The sequence below is a fragment of the Ambystoma mexicanum genome, chromosome 3q (assembly GCF_040938575.1).
Source record: "Ambystoma mexicanum isolate Mex_15411 chromosome 3q, UKY_AmexF1_1, whole genome shotgun sequence".
Lineage (NCBI taxonomy): Eukaryota > Metazoa > Chordata > Amphibia > Caudata > Ambystomatidae > Ambystoma > Ambystoma mexicanum.
This window is the reverse complement of record NC_090926.1, coordinates 1,182,160,639-1,182,186,598: the sequence shown is the minus strand read 5'-3', so window position 1 is coordinate 1,182,186,598 and position 25,960 is coordinate 1,182,160,639. Positions and strand designations below refer to the sequence as shown.

Below are 25,960 nucleotides of genomic sequence, written 5' to 3'. Positions count from 1 at the left end.
GTCTAGAAGGTACCATACATGTAGCTGAGCCCTACCACATGGTGGGGACTAAGAGAAGGTGACCAGGGGAGCTTCTGCATACATCGCCAGTTACATCATCCACTATTCTAGAGTGGCTCTTGGCGACCTTCGTCACCACGCTACATTGCCACAGAGCAAGGCAGGGGGCTTTACCATGACTTTGGTTGTTGGATGCCCCCTGCTTTGTAAAGTCTATTCTGTAAATATGTGTCCTAAAACGGCTGATAAAATCCCCCGTAATATCACCATCGATTCTCCTTCATCACGTGGTCCATGTATTGGCTACTTTTTTATTGGTTCATTGTTGCAATGCACCCAGCAATGATGAAGGGTTTCCAGGGATTCTGAAAAGGTAGAAGCTGCGATGAGATGATGACTAATGAAAGATGTCTGGAAAAGGTAATAGGGAATTTAACAAACAGAAAAGAGTCAGAAGATAAGGCAGAGTGTCAATTGAGAGGGCCACTCAGACATCCCAGAGTTGTCGACCGGTAAAAGAGGAATCAGAGGGGGGAAACAATGAATTTATAGCTTGAAGGAATTGACAGGCAGGGAAACAAGAATAGGTCCCTGGAAAGCAAACCCCTGCATATAGCATGAATACATGTTCAGAGGCATAAAGCCAAGGTCCGAAGGACATTAAAGTCTATTAGGAGGGTGACTAAATTTGCTCTGAGAACACGGTCTTCCAGCAGTGACTACTGTGACGGTCAAATTAGATTACGCATACCTTAGAATTATAGGGGCACTGGGGATGAAGGATGTCCACCAGCTGTATGAAGTGCTCGCTCAGGGACTTCCGAGTCGACTTCCCAGATCCCATGCAGATGTCCCAACAATGTGCAACATTTGGTCAGGACCAGATCTTATTCACCACCTATCCCGCATTCATTGGCTGAGCCAAGGCAGACATGCATCTCCTTGTTCCCTAAACAAATGTTCCTCATCTGTGATCATACCTCAGACCCCTATTCTCCTGAATGTGAATTAATGAAGCTCTCTGATCGGCCAAAACAGCCTGAGGGTGAGCATCTCACAGTTGGCAAAGCATCATGACCTATTTGGCAACAGAACCATCAAGTCACACTTACAAGCCTACTACGTCTGGTCCAAAGCTTGTCTCCCTGCAGCAACATTGACCCTGCCAACTGGCCTGTATCTTCTTCCTTGCACCCAATCAAACGGCATGACTTTCCCTCGTGCTCATGACTACCTCATCCTCAAACTCGGACAAGTGGATAGGTTTCTCAGTAGTTGATACAAACTAAAACTTATACACAGGAATACTTCTGAGGCTCACAGAAGGAGTTCTGAAGGATCCAAAAAGCAAAGGTGGTAAAGGGAACAGGAGAGCACAAGAGGCCATTTTCTGGAAGAGGTATGTTTTTGCATCACACAGAGGGCAAAGCTAAAATGGGAAAGTACACAAGGTACATTTTTACATGTGTTGCTAAGGGGCAAACGGTAAAATTATAAAATAAGAGCCAGAAAATCACACATACAAACAGAAAACAATGTACACAACACCACACACATATACAAACATACATAAGTGGCTTTAACATCGAAACACTAAACGCAAACATCTCAACCAACTACCACCCCTTCGAAAAGTCACCAAAAGCATGGAAAGATTCCCAAAGCACCAATTTGCTCGATTCCTGTGTGGGTTTTTTTTTTTTTTTACTATTGAGAGGAGTGGACAAGACATGCTCCCAGGGCTTTTCAAAGTTGCTTCAAAGTTCTTTAGTTTGCAGCCAATTTTGGGATGATTTGTGAGTTTTATTCCTCCTGTTTCCTCCAATTTCAAGTCAGGTTTCGCTCCTCCAGAAATGCGAGTGCTATTCCTCTGAGTTGGGCATGCCTTAAATTGATTGTGCACCCCATAGGACTGTATTAAAGACATATGATCACCCCTAATTATAATTATAAGGAACAAAATATCCTCTACAGCATTTTAAAAGGATATTGGAAGTCACGTTTGAATTCTGTGACGGAACTTGGCCTTTGGCCTCAGTCATTGACGTGGTCACGAAATGCCTGTTTCTTCCAATATCCTTATAATGAACTGATATACTGCCAAAGAGAATTATCATTCTTGCCACTTAGTCCCAGTGATTTACTGCAGGATTGCAAGTGGTGATATGGGGTGTATGTCCCCATGTTTCAGAGTACAAATGATTCCGTGGGGATTTCAGCGGAAATTACAGCTGGCAGAATTCTGCCGATCTTGCCATTTTCTAGTGGTGTGAGATACCTGAGGGTATTCTCACTTCTACTCCCTTGGGTTCTCTTCTCATATGGCCAATGAAAGGACATTGTTCTTGGATCCTGACCCTGGGGTTGGAGAAGCGAGGGTGGATCTCCTGTGGGGAGGGACTTTGGGGGTTGGGAGTGAGACATACTCAGGCGAGATGCGGTGCTCCACACTTCCCTTTCAGGAAGAAATCTATATTCGAGAGTCGTTGTGGATATTGTTATCCATGTCCCATTGGCCAAGAAAAAGATATGAAATACCTCCAGTCCAGACATAACAGGAAAAGAGCAAAAGGGTTAAATGTAAAATGGGTGAGACATGGTATCCCCCTTTCTCTGGCAATAGTCAACCTAACCCTGCCCCACCTTTGTGGGCTAATATAAGCTAGTTTCCACCATTTTCCACATGCAACACCTAACAGTACTGAGACAAAGAAGAGGCAACTGAAAGTGATGAAGATTACCTATTTTCACCACTTTGGTACAGCGACTAAGAAGAGGCATACAAGGAACTGTGAGGGTGAGGCATGCCCCTGTAATCATGGGCAGGCAGGGCCAATCAGGTTTGCACACCTGCTACCTGTCAAGGGGCTGCTGTCATGACCACTGTGAGGAGGCACAAGTTGTGCCACAAGCAAGCTCCCACCAGAACCCTGAGGGCCTTAAAACCACTGCAAAAGGGCTCCTGGAGCCAGTCCTGGCGCCTTTGGCACCAGGCTCATATGTAGGAAGGAAGGGCTATTCAAACTAGGTCCCATTTATGTACATGGGCCTTTAAATCTTTAAATCCAACATGGAAGCACCCACACAGTCTAGTTCTAAGAACCAAGCCATGCGGTCTAGTGTTTTGGGTGTGGCAGGCCTGGAACTACTTTACCTGGGCTATATAAACCACACCCTGACTGCAGAACACGCTTTGTGTTATTCTGCAACATGCAGCGTGACGCTTACCCTATCCAGCTCCTGGTCTTCAGCATCTTCCTGTAATCCTGCAAGAACAAGAACAAGATTATTACGTTTTACCTGAGAAAACACTATCCAGCACTCAACATCTCAACTGGGCTGCAATCTGTGGAAACCGAGAGAAGAAGAAACATCACTCACCTGTGAGTACTAGCTTACGGACTTCCGGCGAACTGCTACCACAGCTGCTGTTCGAACATTGCGACCTGCAATAACGTGAAAGGGAAAAACAATATTAGAACGCGTGCTTCCAAAACATCAAATTCCAACAGTCTTACCTGAATTCCATCGCGCTACACCACGCTTCCATCCGGAGCACCACAGCAACATCTGCAAAAGAAAAGAGACATATTCAGGTTTGCTTTAAATATTAAACAACCGCACAGAGAGTACTTACCTTAACGGATTCCGGGGACCTGTTTTTCATTGCGCTCTCATCCACTCGCAGCACCACAGCGGCGGTGAGGAGAAGAAGAAGAAAATACAGGTTAGCTTTAAAAGACAATAAAGGCGCTGCGCTTCGTGCTTTCTCTTGCCTAGAAAACGTTCATCTCCATCCGGCACGCCAGCATCAAGACCTTTGCACCTGAAAAGAAGGAGATAAAGACATTAACGAATTCCCACCATAAACAGAACAAAGTCTTAAAATTAACAAACCTACCTGCCTACCAGCAGATTCGGGGTCACAGCAGGCCTGGGCCCAAGGAAGGCGTACTGCACCAGTGAAGCAACTCGGACAGCTCGCCAACAAACGTCAAGCGCCCCTGCACAAGAAACGCAGGACGGATAGCTCAACCTACAAATAACTAAGGTGGGAAAAGAACCCAGTGGGAAGGGAATCGGTCAGAGGGAGGTGGGAGATTCACCCATTAGAGACAGTTATCACAAATCCTCCCTTCTGTAATTGCAGATTCATTATTCAGCACTGGGCAACTACGCATCCAGGGTTCCAGATCTCAGAGCCTTGCGGACGCCCCCGGGGATGTCAGGTGAGCGTAACAGCTGCAGGTGTATAAAAGGAGACTAACCCAGCAGCTAAGAGAGAAGGAGCACCAGGGAGAGCTGAGTGCGGAGGAGCATCAGGAGACCCATGTGAGGAGGTAGCCACGGTAGTCCAGGAGGAAGAACCAGTACACCGGCAAAAGACCCAGAGGACTAGTGGGACCCGGGGTGAATGGGCGTTGTAATGTCCCTGAGCCTGGAAGCCTCCAATGCCCGGCACAAGCAGCAGGAGCTGCTGGAGAGCACGGAACCTCAAAGGCATAGTCTGCATCTGAAAACCAGCATCAGAGGTGCCGGCACCAAGGAGAAACTATGTGGTGAGCGAGTGAAGCTCGGACCGGTGGGTTTCCCTGAAAGCAGCAACAGGAACCATCGGATGACCACAAAGGAGGCAGTTGAGGGTCAGAGGGACGCTCCAGCGCATGAAAGCTGCAAAAGGACCTCCAGTGAGTAGCGGTCAAATTGAGTGCATATTGAATATCGAATTATATGCAAATCTAACTTTGAAAGAAAACCAATGGGCCTCATTCCGAGTCGGGCGGTAAGGGTTAACGGTCACCGGTAACGAGACCGGTGCCGTTAAACCCTTACCGCCCTATTCCGAGTTCCCTTTGCGGGTTGGAACTTAACACCTGCTTTTTGCAGGCGTTAAAAAACCAACCCGCAAAGGGACCTTGGAGCTAATTACGGCACCGTAATTTACGGTGCCGTAATTAGCACCTTCCCCATTCCCATTGAGCCCTATGGGGCAAAAATGGGAATGGGGAAGGGCCCATGGTGAATGGGGAATTACCGACCCCGCCAACCTTGGAATGGGGCGGTAATTCCGCCATTCACCATGGCGGAGTCGGAATGATAACGGCGTCACCCAAGGCGCTAATAGCGCCTTGGTTAACGCCAGGGTCGGAATGAGGCCCAATATATCTTGAATGTCGAACTATATGAAAACTTAACATTGGGAGAATCAAACATATTGAATATCGAACTCACTCTGAGTTTAGCTTTGAAGCAAACAAGTGTACAACATATAATTAAGCATAATGAATCTATGTTGCACAATGAGTTACATTTAACCCAAAAGTTTAATATATTAAAATCTGAGGGAAGCCTAAACAATAAACTGTAATGAATGAGTGCAGTGTGGCAAAGCTAAGACTTGACAAGGGGTGTGTGATACACCAGACAACAAAGGAGAATCAAAAGGAATATAAGCGTACACCCTAAAGCCAAGAGGCCAAGAAAAGGCGTCAAGTGAATGTAACTTGGTGCACAGGAGCCAGTGCCAAGAAGCCTGCTTATGGGCTAAGGAATCCAGAGATCTTGGTTGCGGAACCTGTGATGGTGGACCGTGCAGTCAGATAACTGCCCCAATACCAGAAATCCCCTTAAACGCAAGTGCAGGGTGACTGAGAGGAAATGCAGAGCTTCCTGTACATCCTTTGACAAACTGGCCTGCTGCCTGCTCCAAAGGCAATGCCGGCTCTCTGTCTGCACCAAGAAGAGAGCCCTCATCCAAGCCTGCATCACTGCAGCATCCAACAACTGGGCCCGACACTTTAAAATCTGCAAGGAGCTGGTCAATCCTGCAGAAGTCTCTACTTTGCCTGTCGCCTCCCAGGCACTGGCTTCTCATTTCATCTCTAAAACTCAGGATATCCTGTCCTCTCTCTCTTCCTCGCTTCCTCCCTCTGCTCCCCTCTCTTCATTTGGCATTTCTGTGGCCTCCTCTCCTCCCTCCTTCTCTGCCTTTCCCCTGTTCTCCCTAGACGAGATTTCTAGACTAGTCCGATCTATGAAAGTCTCGTCAAAACAGGTTCTCCACTGTTCCTCTAAAATCATCAAGCTCCACATTGACACCCTGGCTCCTGCTTTGGCTGACTTCTGCAACCCCTCCTTTGCCACTGGAATCTTCCCACACCCCCCTGAAACACTCCCTTGTGCACCCTCTTCTTAAGAAACACTCAGTCAACCCCTCCTGCCATTCTAACTACCACCCAAACTCCATCACTCCGTTCCTGGGCAAACTCCTGAAAAAGCTGGCCATCTCTCAGCTAAATCTTCACACGTAATTGGTGGTTTGTCTCCATGACCATTAGTCTGGCTTCAGAGCTGCCAGAAGCATGGAAACTGCTCTCCCGAACATCTGTGAAGACCTGCTCTCCAATCTTGACTCCAATACCCTCTGTACCCTCATCTTACTTGATCTCTCTTCTGCCTTTGACATGGTTATTTTAAGTCCATTTGTAAACCGCACGGTAACCCAGGGGTATCATGGCGCTAGAGTGAGGAGTTCCCGGCCAGGAACCAAGCAAAGCCTAGGAAAGGAGAGTTTTAAATGCCTTTCTGAAGGCTAGATAGTTAGGGATTTTCTTTAAGGCCACTGGAAGTTCATTCCACAGCTTTGCAGCTGCAACAGAGAAGGTACGTCCTCCAATCCGAGCACGTTTGTGTATGGGAACTGCTAACAGAACAGCAGAGGCGGAGCGCAGGCTCCGACGGGGAACATAGGGCATGAATTCCGCCTGGAGATATTCAGCCCCTTGGCCATGAAGAGCACAATGGACAATTCAGAGTGCCTTAAAATTGACTAGTTGAGTCACAGGGAGCAAGTGCAAGGCTCTGGGAATCGAAGATATATGGGCTGCATAAGAAGAGCCAGTGGCAATATGGGCAGTCAGATTTTGGAGTCGTTGCAGCCGTTGGATCACACCCTTGGGTTGAGCCAGGTAAAGGGAGTTATAGAAATCCAATTGCGAGATCACCGTAGCCGCCACCACAGGGGGACAAAGTTTTTAGTTGGAAATGGCCTGCTTGGCACACAGCTGTTACTTGCTTGTCCATATACAAGATAGACAAGGTAGCTGACAGTACTACCCCAAGGTTTTTTATCCTTGTCCACTGGGTTAGGCAGGGATCCCAAAGAGAGAGGCCAGAAAGAAGATACCCAAAGTGAGGGGTCGGGGGGGGGGCAACCCACCACCATCACCTCAGTCTTGTCTCCATTCAGTTTGAGCCAATTGTGGTCCATCCACTCTCCCACAGCTGCCAGGCACCTGCGCAGGCACGACGACACCTCAGCCTGATCAAGGACTAATTGGATCAGGATCTGAGTGTCGTCCGCGTATGAAAAAGACCTGATGCCGAAGGAGCGAATGAGACACACAAGGGCCCAGATGTAGATGTTGAACAGAATCAGAGACAAGGAGAAGCCTTGCAGAACTCCACAGCAGAGGTGACAGGGGACAGAGAAAAAGGCAGGCATAGTGGGATTCTGGGTATGATCCACCAGGAATGAGGTGAATCAGGCTAGTACCTGCCCAGATATTCCGATCTGGTAAGGCGGGACAACAGGATGGGGTGGTCGACAGTGTGGAAGGCTGCTGAAAGATCTAACAAAATCAGAGCACCCACTCCACCTGCGTCCACCAGCCTGGCCATGTCATCCTGCACGGTGACCAGGACACTCTCTGTGCCTCTACCTGGTCGGAACCCAGATTGAGCAGAGCCAAGCAGACATGAGGATTCACGAAAAGTAGAGAGTAAAGGTGACACCAGTGATTCTAGAAGTTTGGACAGAAAAGGAAGAAGTGAAATAGGGTGGAAATTAGATAAAGTGGCAGGATCAAGGGAGGGTTTCCTCAAGAGAGGAATCACTCTAGCAGTCTTCAATTCTTGAGGCACCAGCCCAGATTGGCAGGAGTTATTAATGGCTGCCATGATCTCCGTAAGTAGGGCCGGGCGATCTGTTTCAGCGGGACCGCGTCCGAAGGAGAGCATGATTTAATTTTAGAAATGGCGGTGAGTACTGATTCTTCAGAGAACCTAGCGAAAACAGACCAGCCCGCCGGGTTAGCTAAAACCACAGAGTGAGGAGGGTGCTTTTCCATAGAAGTAGTAGTGGCGAGTGACGTGGAGATGTTCTGGCAAATAGTATTGATCTTCATAATGAACTACTGGGCTAGAGCATCACATAATTCCTGGATAGGAGTGACTTTAGGAGACAGTTTTTCAGATGAGGCCAGTGATTTCACTGCAGCAAAGAGAGCTCTGGGTTGACATAGAGATAACTCCATTTTTTCAGTAATATTTGCCACTTTGGCTGTTTTAATGGCTACTGAATATTCTATAGAACATGCCTTATATACATTTTTTTGGGTGTGATCATAGGCTTAATTTGAGTTGTGCAGCTTTTAGTTGGTCCGAGAACCAACGTTCTGAGGGTAATCTGCGGGGTTGGAACAAGTGCAGAGGAGCCACCATATTCGCCGCTTCTACTAAGGCCTGAGAGAGAAGAGAGAGCGAGGCTGCAGGGCCAGACCTGCACTTAGCACTGATTAAGGATGCCATACTCTGGGTGTCAGTGGAGCACCAGAAGCACTGCCAAATTTGAGCGGTGAACCATGCCATCGCTGTGATATCCTCAGTATCATCGATCATGCCCTGGCTTGGCTGACCACTTTCCTCTCAGATCAACCTTCCCAGGTCCAACTTGGGTCCTTACTTTCCTCTCTACCTGTGGTGTTCCCCAGGGGTCTAACCTCTCTCCCTGCCTGTTCAGTCAATACCTGGCACTTCTTGCCAACCGCATTGCCGCTCGGTGCACCAACTTTCACTTTTAGTGCAACACGAATGACACTAAGCTCATTTAAAGGCTCCCTCCCACCACCTCTTCTTCTTCTCACATCTCTGACTGTCTGTCCGCTATCCAGGATGGTGGGCCACCAACAATCTCTGCCTTAATGCCAGTAAGACTGAGATTCTCCCCATCGGCACACCTGCTCCCTCCTTTCCTGTCGCTCTCTGGCCGGCCTCCTTTGGCCCTCTTCCTTCTCCCACGTGTGAGGCTAAAAACCTCGGGGTCATCTTTGACTCCACTCTCTCCTTCTCTCCTCACATCTCTGATGTCTCTAAGAAGTCACACTACCAGCTGCACCTCATCAGAGTTATTCTTCCTTTCCTCTCCTTCCCCCAGAAGCTCACTGTCTCTGGAGCTCTGGTTCTCTCTAGGCTGGACTACTGCAATATCCTCTTTCTAAATCTGCCTTCTTCTACTCTCCGTCCTCTGCAACTCATCCAGAACAGGACTGCGAGACTTGTCCATGGCCTCAAGCCCATGGATCGTATCCTTCCGGGACTGAAATCTCTGCACTGGCTACCAGTGGCTGCAAGGATTTAGTTCAAAACCCTCTGCATTGTCCACAAGGCCTTCTGGGGCTTAGGTCCTCAATACCTCCAACTTTCGCTTCCTAAATATCTTCCTTCTCGAGCTCTTTGCTCATCCGCCTCCAACTCCCTGAGGGTCAGTTGCTTCTCCAATCAACAAGTGTGTGGTAGATCTCTTTCTTCTGCTGCAGCCTCCCTCTGGAATAGCCTCCCTAAACTTGAGGAGAGCCATCTCCGGTTCCGGTGGCACTTCATGACCTTCCTCTTTTCTTCTGCTTTCTCTCCTCCTCTCCCCTGCTGAACTCTGGACTGAAACTGCACTGGTCACCTGTCTACCATCTGATCTCCGGCCCAGGTCCCCTCCCCCACCAGATGCACTCCTGCACTGCCTCCCGGGCAACTCCTGCACTTGGGTGCTGTTTCTGTATCCCTACAGTCTCCACCAGCTCTTGACACTTGATGTCTGCACTTACCCCTGCACTTGCCACTACATGGACGCACTTTAACCTACTGTTTTATTTTACTGTTGATCCTATGTTTTACACTGCCTCTTACCCCCTCCACACTTTGCCTTTCCCCCCTCCACTGCACTTGCGCAATCTCAATGTCACCTGATCTAGTAAGATCTTTGTCTCTGTCTTCTCTCTGTTCCCCATCCCTTACCTCATTGCACTTTGAAACACTTGTGTATAAGCATGTTATAAATGCCATATCATATCATGGTGAAGACTAAAGGACACCATGATGCAAGCCCATCAAAACCACTGACCACTTTTGAAAAGACTGAAGCAAGTAAAGTCTTGGGGAAGGGAATCCTGAGGCTTGAGGTATTACATGTGTTCTCTTAGGAACAAAGTGCTGAGACCCTTTTTGTTTGAATTGTGCAACTTAAAGCTTGAGCAAGAGAACTACAAGGATTGGTTCTGAACTATATCACCTTGAACTGGAGAAGGTACACTTGAGATTTTTTGTTAATGGAACTTTCTTATGTTTGTGGAGAACTTTCAAATACTTGGGGAAAGGGAGCTGAAAGGAAGCTGTGAGCTGTTTCCTTTGACTTTGCTATCCCTACTCATTTATTGGTTCTAGTTGTGAGGTCAAGGGTAGTTTCTGGACACAGACAGACTGTTAAGTTGAACTCTTTGACACAGAGCTTCCTTAGTGTCATAGAGGTAGGGAAATCCCACCTTAGCATAGGGCAAGTTAGGCTTTCAACCACCCTGACATTTAAGTTATTAAATACCTTTTGTTTGGACTTTAAGTCTGTTGTCTATGACCTTCTTCATGATGCCTTCTCAGTGGTAAGGTGGAGGATTTACCTTCAGCATTTTGCTTTAGGGAAATCCTCAACCTTACCACCAAAGTTGTAGTATGGTGGTGCGGTAATGCAGCAGTTAGGAAGTGGTAACTATGTTACCACTGTATTACCACCATTGTTTACTGCACTGCCATACTCGTAATGAGGCCCACTACCTTTAACTATGGATCAAATGCAGCATCTGCCTTTTCCCTGAAAGAGGAAACACATGTCACACACTATTTGCGTTGCCAGCAGAACACTATGCCGGGCAGCGCTGTCTTTCCACAAGGCTCTGCCGCCATTGTGTGATGTTTCTGATGACTACTGCTGGAACCGGGCTCCTGCACCCGTTGGCATGTCAGAATTCACCCATCTGACCTTGGTGCTTTTGAGACATGGACTGCACAGATGTTACGAATACCCAGGATTCAGTCTGCCCTTCATAATGCGACACTGCGCCGGATCCATTAGAGAGAGACAATCTGAATCTCAGCGAGGGGTGGGGGACACCATTTCACATCTGCATCCATTAGTAGCACTCAAAGCGTCAGGCGTGGAATACCAGGTGCGTCATCACTCCAAGCCTGCCCTCTTTTGATGAAAGCCATGGATCGCCTTTATTTTATACTCACCAATGACTCACTGGGCATGACTCAGGGACTCATTCTGAGCACCATGAAAAATAATAACACACCCATTGCGCGATGGAACAACACTTTTCTTATTTCTTACATGTATTTGCCTCATTTAGAAAGATGCAGAATATGGACCATATCAAGGAGGTGGCTTTGGAAATGAAGCAGAGTAAAAGCAAATACCACACTTGGCTTAAACAATACCACGATACCACCATTCTCACCTGCAGCACTCACCGGCAGCCCTCACCAGCAGCTCGTGCTTCGCACTTTAGCCATGCAGGATTTAAAATAATTCTGGAAGTATTAACACATTCTCTACTCTTGCAGTGACTAATATGTCGAATGGTGTAGATGAGACAACATAGTGTTAGCTCATTGATACACCTGTTTTTAATGATGTGCACCCATGCAACTCCCAGGTGAGTCACAATGTAAAATTTGTATGAAACTGGTACGATAAGGAAGCCGTTGCTGCATGTATTGAAAATCTTAAGAGTTCTCGAGCGACAATCTGAAGAGCAGCACGCAGGGGATTAGAACTAACTGGCATTCAAACAGGGTTGCCTGCTTGTCTCTATATTGCTCAAATTACGTACAGCGGATCTGCCACATTGTTTAGAGAAAGTCAATTGTTTCCCCCCTAAAATCTATAGTACCCATATCAGTTGGCTGGGATATGTGGACAATATCGTTCTGATGGGTCATACTTCAGTAGGCCTGAAGAGATCTGTGAATGCCGCCTTGACATTCTCTGAGCGACATGATCTGAAGATTAGTGTGGCTACAACGAAAATCAGGTATTTTGCTAGGAAAACAGTGTCCTTGTTCCCACTGGGCTTTTAATAACTCCAACTTGGATTGGGTTGACACACATGTCTACTTGGAAATGCTCATTCAAGGTACCAGTAGGGAGAAAATCCTCTGGGAGATGCAAGTCAGGAAAGTACTTACTAAACTATCTGTCATACAATGTTTCATAAGGTAATAAAGTGGCATTAGAATCAAAGACATAGTGGAGTTTTATAGATCCAGTCGTATTCCATCCCTAATATATGGAGTTGAGGCCAGATTTTAGCATCCTGTAAGTGACTTCAATGCAGCACTCCAACTAAGTCAATGCCTAGTCTGGGATGCCCAATGGAAGCCCTTATTTATATATTTGTATGTCAAAGTTCTTAAATCTACATGATGAACCCTTATATAACGCCCCTCTCTTTGAATCCCCCTGACCTAACTGAGCCAAGAAGTAGGTCTGTTTTGCAAATTAATAGATTTATTTGAAGAATAAAACAATATATATATATATATCACACTTTTATGAATAAAATAATATTTGAATAGCACACTTATGAATATGGACGGTAATCAACAATGGGTAATATTACAAAATTGACACTCTCTTTAATCACTTAGGAGTATGAATATGGAAGATACTGTAGCAGGGAATACTTATGTGATTCAAGGAAATGCAATAATGGGAAAGAATGCAACACAGAAATAAACCTTGATATGATTTCAATCAAAAGATAATATGGTCACTTATTCCCCTGTGACTACTCACTCCCCCCCTATGCAATATGAAGCGATTGAAATGAGGGCACACAGGTTTCAGGAATACAATCAAGAATGCAGTTCAATTCCAGTTTCCCCCAGCAAGCTTAGAGCGACACAGGAATAATTTTAAAACATAGGTCAAAACGCTTTAGAATGTGATTGCAATGGATGAAAAAATATGCTAAAATGATTTCAATTCACTAAGGGATATTCTGAATAAGTGATAGTTACTTCGGATTGGTTCAGGTCAATACTAGCAATGGTTCATGAGTGATTACCAGGTTGAAAACGAAATTCAGAAATTAAGAACAAGGAGCAGCTATTTTGACAGAAAATGAAATTGAGCTAAATTGTAATTCGCAGCACTTTTTCCACATGCGTAAATCGAGATTATGGAAAAACTAAAAGGAATTGGAATGTTGGAAAGCTGAGGATCTTATCTTTAAAAAGACAGTTAAATTTCGCTTCTAGGACATGCGGTTAAAAAGATATGGACGTTTTTGTGAAGGTCGATTTTCAGAAATAAAGTCAAGATTTCAGAAATGACAGAAGGCACTTTACAGATTTGGAATCACAGATGGACACAAACTTCTAAATGCAGTTCTGGACAGGGTGAAATGGATGGGATAAGATTACTTGAAACTAAGAGATTGGTTCTGTACAGTTCTAGACTAGATACTCACTCGTAGTTTTGGAATGGAATGGAAATGGGCCTCGTCACCGATCTGGGCAGGTTTGGACTTCACTCGCCACCGGACGGTCTCAGGCACTGGTTCTGCTCACAGCACGGCCTCTGGTCGGGGTCTGATGGGTTCTGGATACAGCGCGGCTTTCTGGGTCTGGACCTCGGTCCTAGCACAGGGTTCTTGGCTAGAATAGAACAGCTCAGCCTGGCTGTTGAATGTGAGAATAAGGTTGCTAAAGTTCTGAGGCCTGCTGAGAAGGATTCAGCTTGTGAATTAGGCCTTTGCTTCAAAGTTCTGGATTCTGGAGCTTGGTTCTAGAGTCTGGTCTCTGGATCTATCTGGAGTCTCTGTCTGGATATTATCTGGATCTGGTCCGGCAGAGTGCTTCGGAGGAATCAGTTGAAGTGGAAAAGTGAGTGTGTCCTCGCCTGCCCTAAGCAGACTCTTTTTATGGGTTTTCAAAGTGGGTGAGAAGGCTGATTCTACATGCCCAAACCCCTAAGGATTTGATAGGTTAGAGAATTCCCTGTGACCTGACTGGAGAAAGGATTAGCGTGTCAGAATGAGTCAGAGTGATGCTGTGTTTTACAATCTAGTGAAGAAACTCCCCTTTGCTTTTACTTAGAAAATCAATTTTTCATAAAAAACATATTTCTCAGATACACAAGTTGTTGAGAATACATGTACACCTCACAGATGAATTAAGGCAGGTATCTGTTCAAGGCCCATGTTCCTACGAGCTTGAGTTCAGAAATGACGACTTATTTTCGTTTTTGGTGAATTTCCCAATATTGGATCTGCACCAAATTTTGAACAGACATACACACACTCTCTGAGCATATTACTGTAAGTTTTCATGTTTCAAGCATAAACACTGTATCTACAATATTAATAAATCCTGGGGTTTGGCCTCAGAACATCACAAAGCGTCCAGCTTAGTCTTAAACTGCGAGTGAATTTTTCATATTAACCGTCTCAAAGTTTGATATTTTGGTCAGCTTGGTACAATATTTTAGAACCATTTACCTTAAACATATATTTGGTGAAATGTTAAATCCACCTCCTAGTCTGGTCCGCCCCCCAGAAGCTTGGTGAGTCAGATGTCACATGGCCTGTCTCTCCCAGAGCAGTTGTTTGACCAGTTACACCCAAATCAGCATATTCTATTCAGCTGTAAGAATCCATTGTCTCTTTTTCCTGCCAGCAGGGGCAATCTCCTCACTTCGATTAACATGTCCATGTGACCTCCTCTCCTGTTGGTGAGAAGGCCCTAGGTGTGAAGGATTCCCAGGGACAGCAAGCCTTTTGAATTTTTGACTGCATCAAGTTACTTCCTGATCATTTGTACATACTTACTTGTGAAAAAATATAACATTATAAACTGAAAATAAGCAACATATCTTTAAATCAAGTCTTCTGTTTCAGAATATAGCTTTAAATTGTATCCACCTCTTAGCAAGTCTTTCTTTGGCATAGTTTGGGTTCAGTTGTTCCATTTTACACAAATGTTTTTAAAACACCGGCTTTCTAGTAGAGGTGAGTAATGGTATTGCACCCATTTTTGACAGCTGTCTTTCTTTTAAAAGGGGATTTAGCTTGATAGCATATGATTCTTGCTGACATTGTACTGATGTGGATTCTTGCAGTCGAATAATGTGGATCACCCAACAAGAAGCTGGATCCTTTTGGTGGTTTTGTGAGCCATGATTTTAGCAATTTTTGACAATCCAGAAAACGGATTCCCAACCAGCTCTGTGTTGCTTTTGGCAATCAGCATTGCTATTTCCAAGTGGTTTCAGGCTACTTGGTGGATAGCTCAATGGTGGTTTTGGCCTGTGATCTCCTGTGCTCACTAATATAGGTTAAAGTGGATGGCAGTGTGGGTGCGATTTCTCGCCGTCCATAACCAGTACAAGAGGGACCCTGCAATAACTCAGACAGAAAAGAGCCAAGTTAACATTACTTTATTAATGCACAAGCATTCGCGAATGGGCAGCAAGTTCAAACGTCTCGCAAAGCAAGTCGTCAAAGTGCCGCGCTTTGCCCTGCACATCGTGGTCCTTTTATACCCATCTGTTTTACATTGTCATACATTGCTGCACATAGATTATGTCCACCACAAGGCGGTTCCTCCCAGTCATGACTTTGCATCAAGGTCAACAGTTCAACATCTGCTATTGTGGTTTCCTGTTATCTGTTATTCGCTCTCTCTCGTGCCCCTCTGTGTATCTCTGTGCACGAGGCTGTGCTTACTCATTCCTTCCCCACCCGTAATCTGCAGATAGTTTTAGCAGGCTCAACATGCTTCGACATACAGTGACCAAACACAATTCTTCTGTTAAAAACAAGTTCTTGCCAGGTCAGCAGGTCTCTTTCTAGTTTGCAATTGCTATTCATATATGGCCATTAAACGCCACCGTATAAAAGAGAAGGCCTCTTCTTTTAGCAAAAAGTACATTCTTTTAACGCATATGATGATTAGTACAAACTCCAAGTGTGAGCACAACATTACATATGTATGCGTACCTTCAATCCACCCTTTGCTCACACTTGAGCATCAATCTAAACCTTCCTAGCATAAGCAGATGGCAGGAAAGCAACATCATCACATACTGTATGTACCATAATCTTCTCCAGGCCTCCCATGTCAAAAAATTCCTGTTGTACATGGCTTTTATCCATTGGATTTAGGCGCGTTATGCTGGAAGAACACATGGAAACACAGCACGACACACATACCGGGAAACATTGGATGCAGAGACAAATTCCTACAACTATTGCCGCTAGAACCAGTATAGGCGTAAGAAGTTGCCATCCAATTTCTTTCAGGAGCTTCATCCACCAGCTATCTCCTGACCCTTCCTCCTGGTGGATGCTATCCGCCACTTTATGCAGTTTGTTTACTCCATCCAGGATTCCTGTACTCCCTTCTGGTATGTAAACACAGCATTGGGATCCCACCAAAAAACAGACTCCGCCCCTTTCTGCAGTGAGTATGTCTAAGACATACCTATTTTGGAGAGCCACTAGCCGAATTGCTTTCATTTCATAAGTGATGTTTTCCATTAGGTCTGCAGATTCTTCGATTACGAACTCAAGGGCCCTGTTTAGCTTTTGGATTTCTTGACTGTTCATAAAGATGCCCGCTGGAGGAACCAGGACCCCCATCAGATCTATAAACGTTTCCCATCCTGTAGGTTGATACGTAGGAATTTTTGGGTTTACTGCTCGTTTATTTCTGCTGTGTATTTCTTTATGCAGAGTAGACGGGGCATATACCATCACAGCCGGCATTATTCTGGCTATGTAACATACCCCAACAAAATCTTTGGCTAACCACAAATAAGCCCTCTTGTTACAGACGTAGGCATGTCCTTCAATCTGTAACAATCCCTTTGTGTAGTTATTTAGATTCACCATTTGACTGCACCCCGAGATCATTCTTTGATTACCTCTTGCGCTCCTCTTAAAACATATATTCTTTGGCCTAAACTCTTGTGTGATGGTGATAGGGGGAGGAGGTTCTCTTACTATCTGTACCATAGCAGGTGCAAGCCCGATTCCCTCAGTTTTGATTTTATAGCGTATCTTTTCCTTTAGAAGGGTTTTGTTCTCTCCTCTAACATAACAAGCGGTATTCGGTATCATATATTGCTGTGCTGACACTATTCTCATGTAAATTAATGTACACCCCGCATCCTCAGTAACTGGCGATGCGTACACTGGGATGCCTTCACTGCTATGTCGGGGCATGTGGGTGCAGATCCAGCAATCAGTTTTATTCACTACCCCATATGTTGTGTTTATTATCTTCACGTATTCATTTTTAGCATAGTCTTCCGGGTCGTGTTGGTCATAGGCATCTCGATTCCTGCTCTTGACCCAATCTGTTCTCCCTGTTTCATTTGACTCGGGCAACAGGTTCTTTAATTCATATCTAGATGGATGTTCCAGATACCAGAATATTATGGCAAATGCTATTAGTACTACTATCGTGCATACAGAAAACAAAATTTTGCCTCTTGTGGTACAAACTGGTATTTTCCTCTTACCTTCTGTGTTTGAGGAGCATACACTTATCCGTTCAGGGACTAAACCAGCATACACGGGTGTAGACATAGTTCAGTATATGGCTCAGTATACAGCGTATATCAGTTGCAACCTAGCGATATAGCAATATCCCCTATTTAAAGCACCAGTGTCCTTATTACTCTAGTAGTGGTAGGTCTCACTGAAAACCTTCATCCGATCTGTCCCACGTCTCGTAGTGCCTGTCCCAGGAGGGGAACGCCGAAGGCCCTTCAGGCTACAAGCCCGTCGTCTTCAGTAAGGCACAATTCTGCTAAAACCAACAAGAGAGTCCAAATGTTCATCTCCCTAATGATCAAAGTTCAAAACAGTGTCCTTACACGTTGCTTGGCACATACACGTCACGGGATCGGAGGCGATGGGCACACCTGTCACTGGCATCTGGCAGTACACTTGCAACCTGCGGTTTGTCGGTTCCCTTTTCTGGAGGAATCAATAGTGGCAGCGTCTTCTTGACGTGATTCACGTGGTACCAGTGCGGTTTGCCATCAACTTTTACCGCAGTTTGTGTTGCGAGGAGAACCTGAAACGGGCCCCTCCATCTGGGTTGCAGTCCGCTGGTGCGATCGAAGGCTTTTATAACAACCCAGTCACCGGGCTGCACGTCGTGACCTTCTCCTATCAGAGGAGATGGAGCTACTGCGTTCACCTGTGCATTAATAGAAATCAGTCTATTAGTTAACCCAATACAGTACTGTTGTAATGCAGGCCATGCTTGCTCAGACAATCTCTTAGGTGATATGGGGGTCCCAATACTTGGTGGACGCCCCATAACAATTTCGAAAGGAGATAAACCATGTGTACGCTTAGGCATAGTACGCATACTCAATAATGCAATAGGCAATGCATCCGGCCATTTCAGTCCCGTTTCAGCACAAGCCTTTGCCAGTTTGTTCTTCAATACCTTATTTGTGCCCTCTATAATCCCAGCTGATTGAGGATGAAAAACTGCGTGGAAACGTTGATCAATACCAAGGGCCTTGCAAACTTTGCGTACTACTTCACCAGTAAAATGAGTCCCATTGTCAGACCATAGATATCTGGGGACCGTATACAAGGGCACCCAGTGTTTCAATATGCATTGTGCTGTGGAGGTGGCACTATTGTCCCGCAGGGGATATGCTTCCACCCATCCTGAGAACCCACATTTCATCACCAAACAGTAGGAATGTTTATTTACAGGCTCCAGCTGTATAAAGTCCATATACACCACCTCAAAAGGGCAGGTGGGTAACTTACTGTGGCCCGCCGGGGCCGGTACACCTTTCCCCACATTATATAAAACACATATTTCACATTGTTTTGCCCATTGGCGACAATACATTCCCAATCTTTTGTTGTACCACACAGTACTTAAAACTTCTTCCATAGTTCTTGCGTTAACGTGGGTTGGACCATGAGCCACGCTCACTATCACAGGTAAGTATGCGTCAGGTAGTACCCAGGTGTTCGTTTTGGTATGTGCCCATAGCCCATCTACCGTCTCCTCATATTGATCATCCTTGTGCCAAGATAGTCTTTCTTCAATGGTTGCATCTGCTTGGATTTCCTTTACGCGCTCCTTCGTCCCTTCCATAGTCACATCCCTCCCCACTATGAGCTGTCGGGCTTCCCACCGAGTGTCCCTTGTGGCAGCTAGTTTAGCCATCTGGTCAGCCAAAGAATTTCCCTGCGTGACATAATCCAGTGTTTTTTTATGCGCTGAGCACTTCACTACGGCCACCATTTTGGGCAGCGTAAGGGCTTGCAATAATTCAGCAATCAATCGGGCATGTTTAATAGTATCACCTTGGGAGGTTAAAAACCCACGCTCTCCCCAGAGTTTACCAAAACTGGAAACCACCCCGTGCGCGTAGGCTGAATCAGTATAAATTGTCACTTTCATGCCGCTGCTTAACACTAATGCTCTAGTTAGCGCAATCAATTCTGCCGCCTGCGCCGATTTCTCACACACTTTCCCACTCTCAATCAACTGTTCCCCTGTAGTTACTGCATACCCTGCTGTTGTCTCCCCATTTGGCAGTTTGAAACAGGAACCATCACAGAATAATATACCCTCATTATCAACCAGCGGGGTGTCTTGCAGGTCTGCTCTACCCTTAGTGTGTTCTTCCATTTGAATCACACAATCATGCCTAATGTCATCAGGTGAGGTGGGCAAAGGAAGCAGTGTCGCTGGATTCAAAGTGTTACACCGTTCAATTTTTACATTACTGGCAAACAGGATCATCTCATACTGTGTGAGTCTAGCTGTAGTCAAATGCTGTGTATGCACTCTATTCAGAAGAACATCTACCGTATGTGGAACTTTTACTGTTACTTCACTCCCTAGGATGATACCTGCACTTTGTTTTAGGGCTGTCGCTGCTGCAGCTACTGCTCTCATGCATGGGGGTAGGCCTCGAGCTACTGAGTCCAGAGTGCTAGAAAAATATGCACATGGTCTCTGTTTACCCCCTTGTTCCTGTGTCAAGACTGACACAGCGCAACCTTCCTGTTCATCAACAAAAAGGCAAAATCTCTTAGTATAATCAGGTGTGCCTGTTTCCAGCTCCCGTGTCTACCAGACATCTCAAGTTTCGGTGGGGGCCGATCCTAATAGAGGCATAAGGCCCCCTTTGGTCTATAGGAACCTGCACCACTCCCGCTATCTCATTCCGGCATCCTCAGGACATATCGCTTGTGTTATCCTGAAAATCATTGTTATAGTATACCCCTTCTCCACATTCTTCACCCTGGCATACACCTTGTACTTGTGGTGTTTGTTGTGGCTGATACAGTAGATTGGGGGGAGGCGGGGCCGGCCAGGGAACATCCCCTCTTGCTTGTCCGTCAAAGGCATTGGGTTGAGGGGGTTTAAACATTCTATTGTCTTGGTTGCCGTACCCACCAGTCCTATTTCCTGGGGCAAATGTTGTCTGTGAAGGGGGCCGTACGCCCCTTCCTCTCCCACCACTCTGGGGACACTGGGATTTCCAGTGTCCGGGTCTCTTGCAGAAGGCACATACATCTTGGGGTAGCCCATCCCTCCTCCCATATAGCGCACCTCCTTGCACTGTACCTCTTCCTGTCCCTTGGCCCCCTATCATGTTGCTGCTATAGCCCTGTGACGGGCCGTTATTATTGTAGTTATACCTGCCTTGGGGCCCTTGATGCAACTGTTGCATCAACACTTTGGTTTTTAAATCCTTCTCTTGTCGTGCCTTTTGTTGTCCCTTCACTCTTTCCCCTCTTTCGTAATACCTAGCCATTTCGAGGAGATCCCGGGGGTTCCTAGTCATCCATGTACTTTCTGCCCTCCTAATGTTCTCCTGAATTGGCCCGTGGAGCCCCTCTACAAAGTTTGTGGCAAAGTACCGTTGGCCCGTTTCAGACCCTATCTCTAGCCCACTGTGCGCTTTGAATGCTGCTTCATAACGCAGAAAGTACTGTGCTACCTCCTCACTTGCACCCTGTATCACAGCGGACAGTTTCTCCACATTCACATCAAATGGGGGTAACACCTTTTCTAGAGCCCTCAGGACTGCCATGCCATGCCCCCTTAGGGGTTCAGGATATTCCTCATGCAGTTTTCTATTTTTGCTCGCATCCATTACATCTTTCCATTTTATTGTTTCATTGTCTTTGGCACGAAAGGGGGTCCATATTTCTTCTGGGACAATGGCTAACAATATGTTATCTACATCCTCTACGGTAAATAACCCTGGTCTGAATAACTTTCCCACTTCTTTGTAGAATCCTGCCGGGTCTATACGGGGGTCGGGGATGGACTTGGTGATATGCATTAATTCAATTCGGGATAAAGGGACATACACATAGGTGCGCATCATGTTACCAGTGGCTGCCTCTATGGTGGGTTGGCACTCTCTCATTGGCATTAATAGTGACTTTTCTGTATTTGTTTGTTCACTCACAAGGGCCTGCACTGGTGATGAAGCAGAGGACTGGTGACTAAGAGTTTTCTCTTTTATTTTTTTATAATCTTTTAATAGTTTCTCCACCTTAGCCATCCTCCATTCTTCCGCCCCTGAATCATCCACTCTTATATTAGATAGCAGTTTCTTATCCAATTCCGTCCTAATCCTATTCCACTGGGACACATATCTAGGCTCCTTTTCCTCTTCTATATCATCCACCCTAATAAGAAGATATTTAATTACGTTTACTTGTATAGGCCAGCCAAGGCCCTCCATCAGACTCACCAGGGTGGACATGGACTGCGAGTGTATGGATGCTATCATACGATTAGCTACGTTTTGGCCCGCCTGGTCTGCATCTTTGAGTTTAGCTTCTCTTTCCCTCACCTCTCTTTCCCATGCCCTCTTTTCCTTCTCCCATTCAACACTGCCCCTTATGACTTCCTCTATTATGTCTGACATACATCCCCATAACTGAACACTGGACGCAGTCACTGGTAGTAACGCGACAGCGTCCTGATATGCTGAGGGCAGATCCGCAGTACTCTGTCCTCTCAATTTACAGTTACCCTCATGAAAGGTATATAGTTTAGTGGCCACTGTCCTAAATTCCAAAGGTGTCAAACGCCCCAATTGGTCCCGTAGGCTGTCATTGAGGGGTGTGCCATACAGCCCGGTCATAAGGATTTGCAAGTCTCCATCTCTATCCTTTTCTACAGTAGTCGTTCTCCTATGGTCTATCAACCTATCTGGGTCTCCATACTTCATTGGGAATTCCACCCTTTCACCCTCACTGTCTGCCGGTGGAGCTGTAGCTCCTGGAAACAATAATTCAGTCGTTGTTTGTTCTGCTTCTAGCCCTATCACATCTTCATATCGAGGCACCGGCACGGCAGGATACATACCCCCACTGTTCTTAATCATCATATGTCTATCCAACTGATCTAGCCTCTCACCCTTCTCTTTTATCTCTAGATCATGTAATTTTTGATTTACCGTTCTCTTCTGCTCCTTTGCTTTTTGTTTATTCTGAGCATTGCGCCTGCGCATTGCTTCTACCCTCCATAGTCGTATAGCCTCAAACTGTGCGGGTCTAACCCGTCTTTTTACTAACTCTATTTCTACTTTGGATATGCGGTCCACATCAAAGGACCCGGTGTCTGGCCATTTATGCTCAATCAAATCTTTTGTGTATTCGGACCATTCTTTTAAGAACAATGTTGAATTCAATCCATGTTTAATCAACATATCAAATGCAGGGGTTCCTTCAAGAGGGGCATAGTGTCTCTTGCCTATACCACTCTTGCTGGAAGCCGCTTGACCCATTTTGTTGGTATACCGCAATTGCCTAAAACACTCACCTTTCCCAAATATGCACCTATTGGTTAACAATAATAATACATCCTCCTGGCGTATCTAACATATCATATCATCATTTCAACATTACTTCTTCATAGACGGACTTACCACCGTCCTCTTCACAAACCCTGAATCATTATTCCCTTATTCCATCATGCATCCGTCCATACCACTTATCTTAAGGGTCCCGCCAGAGTGTTCCGGACCCGAAGGGCGACAGCCTGCTGTTCCACCGCCGACGGAGCCGGAAAAACAAGGATGACGCGTTGGTTGCAATCAAAGGTGCGGATTCAGTTGTTGGGGCCCCGTGATCAATTCCTTCTCCGGTTCCGCCGCGGCGTTCCTCACCCAGTGACGGACTGTCGCTCCTTCGCGTCCCACTTCTGACACCAAAATTGTGGGTGCGATTTCTCGCCGTCCATAACCAGTACAAGAGGGACCCTGCAATAACTCAGACAGAAAAGAGCCAAGTTAACATTACTTTATTAATGCACAAGCATTCGCGAATGGGCAGCAAGTTCAAACGTCTCGCAAAGCAAGTCGTCAAAGTGCCGCGCTTTGCCCTGCACATCGTGGTCCTTTTATACCCATCTGTTTTACATTGTCATACATTGCTGCACATAGATTATGTCCACCACAAGGCGGTTCCTCCCAGTCATGACTTTGCATCAAGGTCAACAGTTCAACATCTGCTATTGTGGTTTCCTGTTATCTGTTATTCGCTCTCTCTCGTGCCCCTCTGTGTATCTCTGTGCACGAGGCTGTGCTTACTCATTCCTTCCCCACCCGTAATCTGCAGATAGTTTTAGCAGGCTCAACATGCTTCGACATACAGTGACCAAACACAATTCTTCTGTTAAAAACAAGTTCTTGCCAGGTCAGCAGGTCTCTTTCTAGTTTGCAATTGCTATTCATATATGGCCATTAAACGCCACCGTATAAAAGAGAAGGCCTCTTCTTTTAGCAAAAAGTACATTCTTTTAACGCATATGATGATTAGTACAAACTCCAAGTGTGAGCACAACATTACATATGTATGCGTACCTTCAGCAGCCTATCGTTCAGATTTTTACTGCGCAATTTTGGCTGGTTATGAGCGAGCAGCATGCTTCCAGTGGCCATTCTGATGTTTCTGCTGCCAGCAATGCACAGTACTGTTGCAGGGCTCGGATGAGTGGGTTAATACATCCCACAAGCCAGAAGCAAATTTGAGGCTCTGGAATGAAAGATTTTGAGAACACCTCTGGGGTTGTCTTATTCCGTCTAATATCAGACTGGAACTGGGCAATCTATCATTATGGAAAAAGGAAGCAGCATATTATCTAAACATATGTACGCACTCTGATCATCCTGTGGGATCCTTATTGATTATAAGTACCCGGCAAGGTTTAATGAGCTTGTCACAATCAAGCCCTTGGCCAGGCCTTACCTCTCCAAGAAGGCTCTGAAGCCTCTGCTTCACCACTGTGGCTCCAGAGATCATTCCGTGACTGGCCGCCATGTAAATCAGAAGGGACTACACGTGGTCCCACTCCCTGTTCCATGGTGGCCATTTTTCTTTTTGTTTACTTTTTTTTCTATTCATCTGACTGGGCACCAAGGAAAGGGATCATGGACTACGTGCAGTCCCTTCTCCAGATGCCCGGCAGCGAGAAATGGTTGCAGTGTCATTTCTCGACTCAAGAAAAATGCAATTAGTAGCCCAGTACAACGTTTCGGGGTACTAAAGGCAATTTGACCCTCAGAGGGGGGCCATTACCGATCGGGTAATGGCCCCCCTACTCGGGTCGTATTGCTTAAATATAAATTGCTTAAAACCATTCGTTATGAGCAGCTGATTTTCTCTGTTAAAAAAGTCATCACAGGGTCTTCTTGCCCTTATGTATCTTTCGGCCATATCTTTTGAAACGTCCATGCCTGCTGCTTAGAGGTTTATTCGTGCTACCACGCATGAATCAGCTGCCGTGTCTGGCTACTTTGGGTTCAAGGTTAGGTATTCTCTTTGAAAAAACGTTTCCCCAAACTTTGTAGACCAACAGGTGATGGTGAAACGGCTCGACAATTGCTTCTGCAGTACGAGGGGCTTGTTGATTTAAGAACGTTCTACCTGAATAGAAATGTACACTGCATCACTTTGATTAATACGGATGGGTTCTGGATTTGCTGCCTGGCAGGCTACCAGGTGTTGCTAATTATAGCCTTGACAAAGTTTTGGATGGCCATTGGAAAAGCACATCGTGCTACAAAAAAGAATTCTTATATATTTATTTGTTTGCATGCTATAGCACAACGCTTTTTACAACATTGTTTTTAATCTATATTGTACTTTGCATTTTATCAATGTATTGTAATTTTTAATGTGCATCTGCATAACTTGCCGTGAACTGCTTTTTGCTACAGCATGCCAATAAAAACAAAAGGAAAAAACAAGTTACTATGATAACACAGTGTTACATTAAACGGTATGCAGTGATAAAATCGGGGCAGAAAATGTCGCCTGTGCAAAAAATTGCAGCAAAAATGCTGTGGTTTGACCTGGTAAAGGTGTACCCCATTATACCATTTAAGGGGAGCGAGGGTTGTGGGGGTGTCCCCCGGTTCCCTTAAATGGTATAATAGGTCTAGGGGTTGAGGGGGTGGCCCCCGCAACCTTTAAATGGATTGCAGTGGCAAAACCACAGCCTTTTTGCCGCAATATTTTGAGTCCACTGCCATTTTTTACGCGATTTTAACACATGGAACCCATTACACATGGTGGCGTCAGTAAAAAAAAACACATCTCTAACAATCACAGAGGCATGTTGCAATGTTTAGGGATCTGCAGTGTGACATCCTTTGGCAGGGATATAAGGTCCATGGTCGAGTGGCTTCCTTTATGACCTTGCAACCTGCTGTGTAGGATTATGGGAACGTCAGCTTTATCTCGTGTCTGAAATTGTAAATATATACAATAAATATATGAAAAAATAGTCTTTACGGTGTACTGTCTAGAAGTGTCCCACTTGCATGTCA

General features: G+C 45.6%; 2 long non-coding RNA genes across 2 annotated transcripts in view; both read right to left on the bottom strand.

Moving 5' to 3' along the window:
* The window catches only part of LOC138581974 (uncharacterized), a 422,235-nt gene that overhangs the window by 249,820 nt on the left and 146,455 nt on the right, over nucleotides 1–25,960 (bottom strand). The window lies entirely within an intron of this gene.
* On the bottom strand, nucleotides 15,533–23,991 carry LOC138447736 (uncharacterized). The gene is made up of 2 exons (XR_011259936.1): nucleotides 23,430–23,991; nucleotides 15,533–18,321 (listed from the first exon to the last, which is right to left on the bottom strand). It is a non-coding gene; the product is annotated as an uncharacterized lncRNA (long non-coding RNA).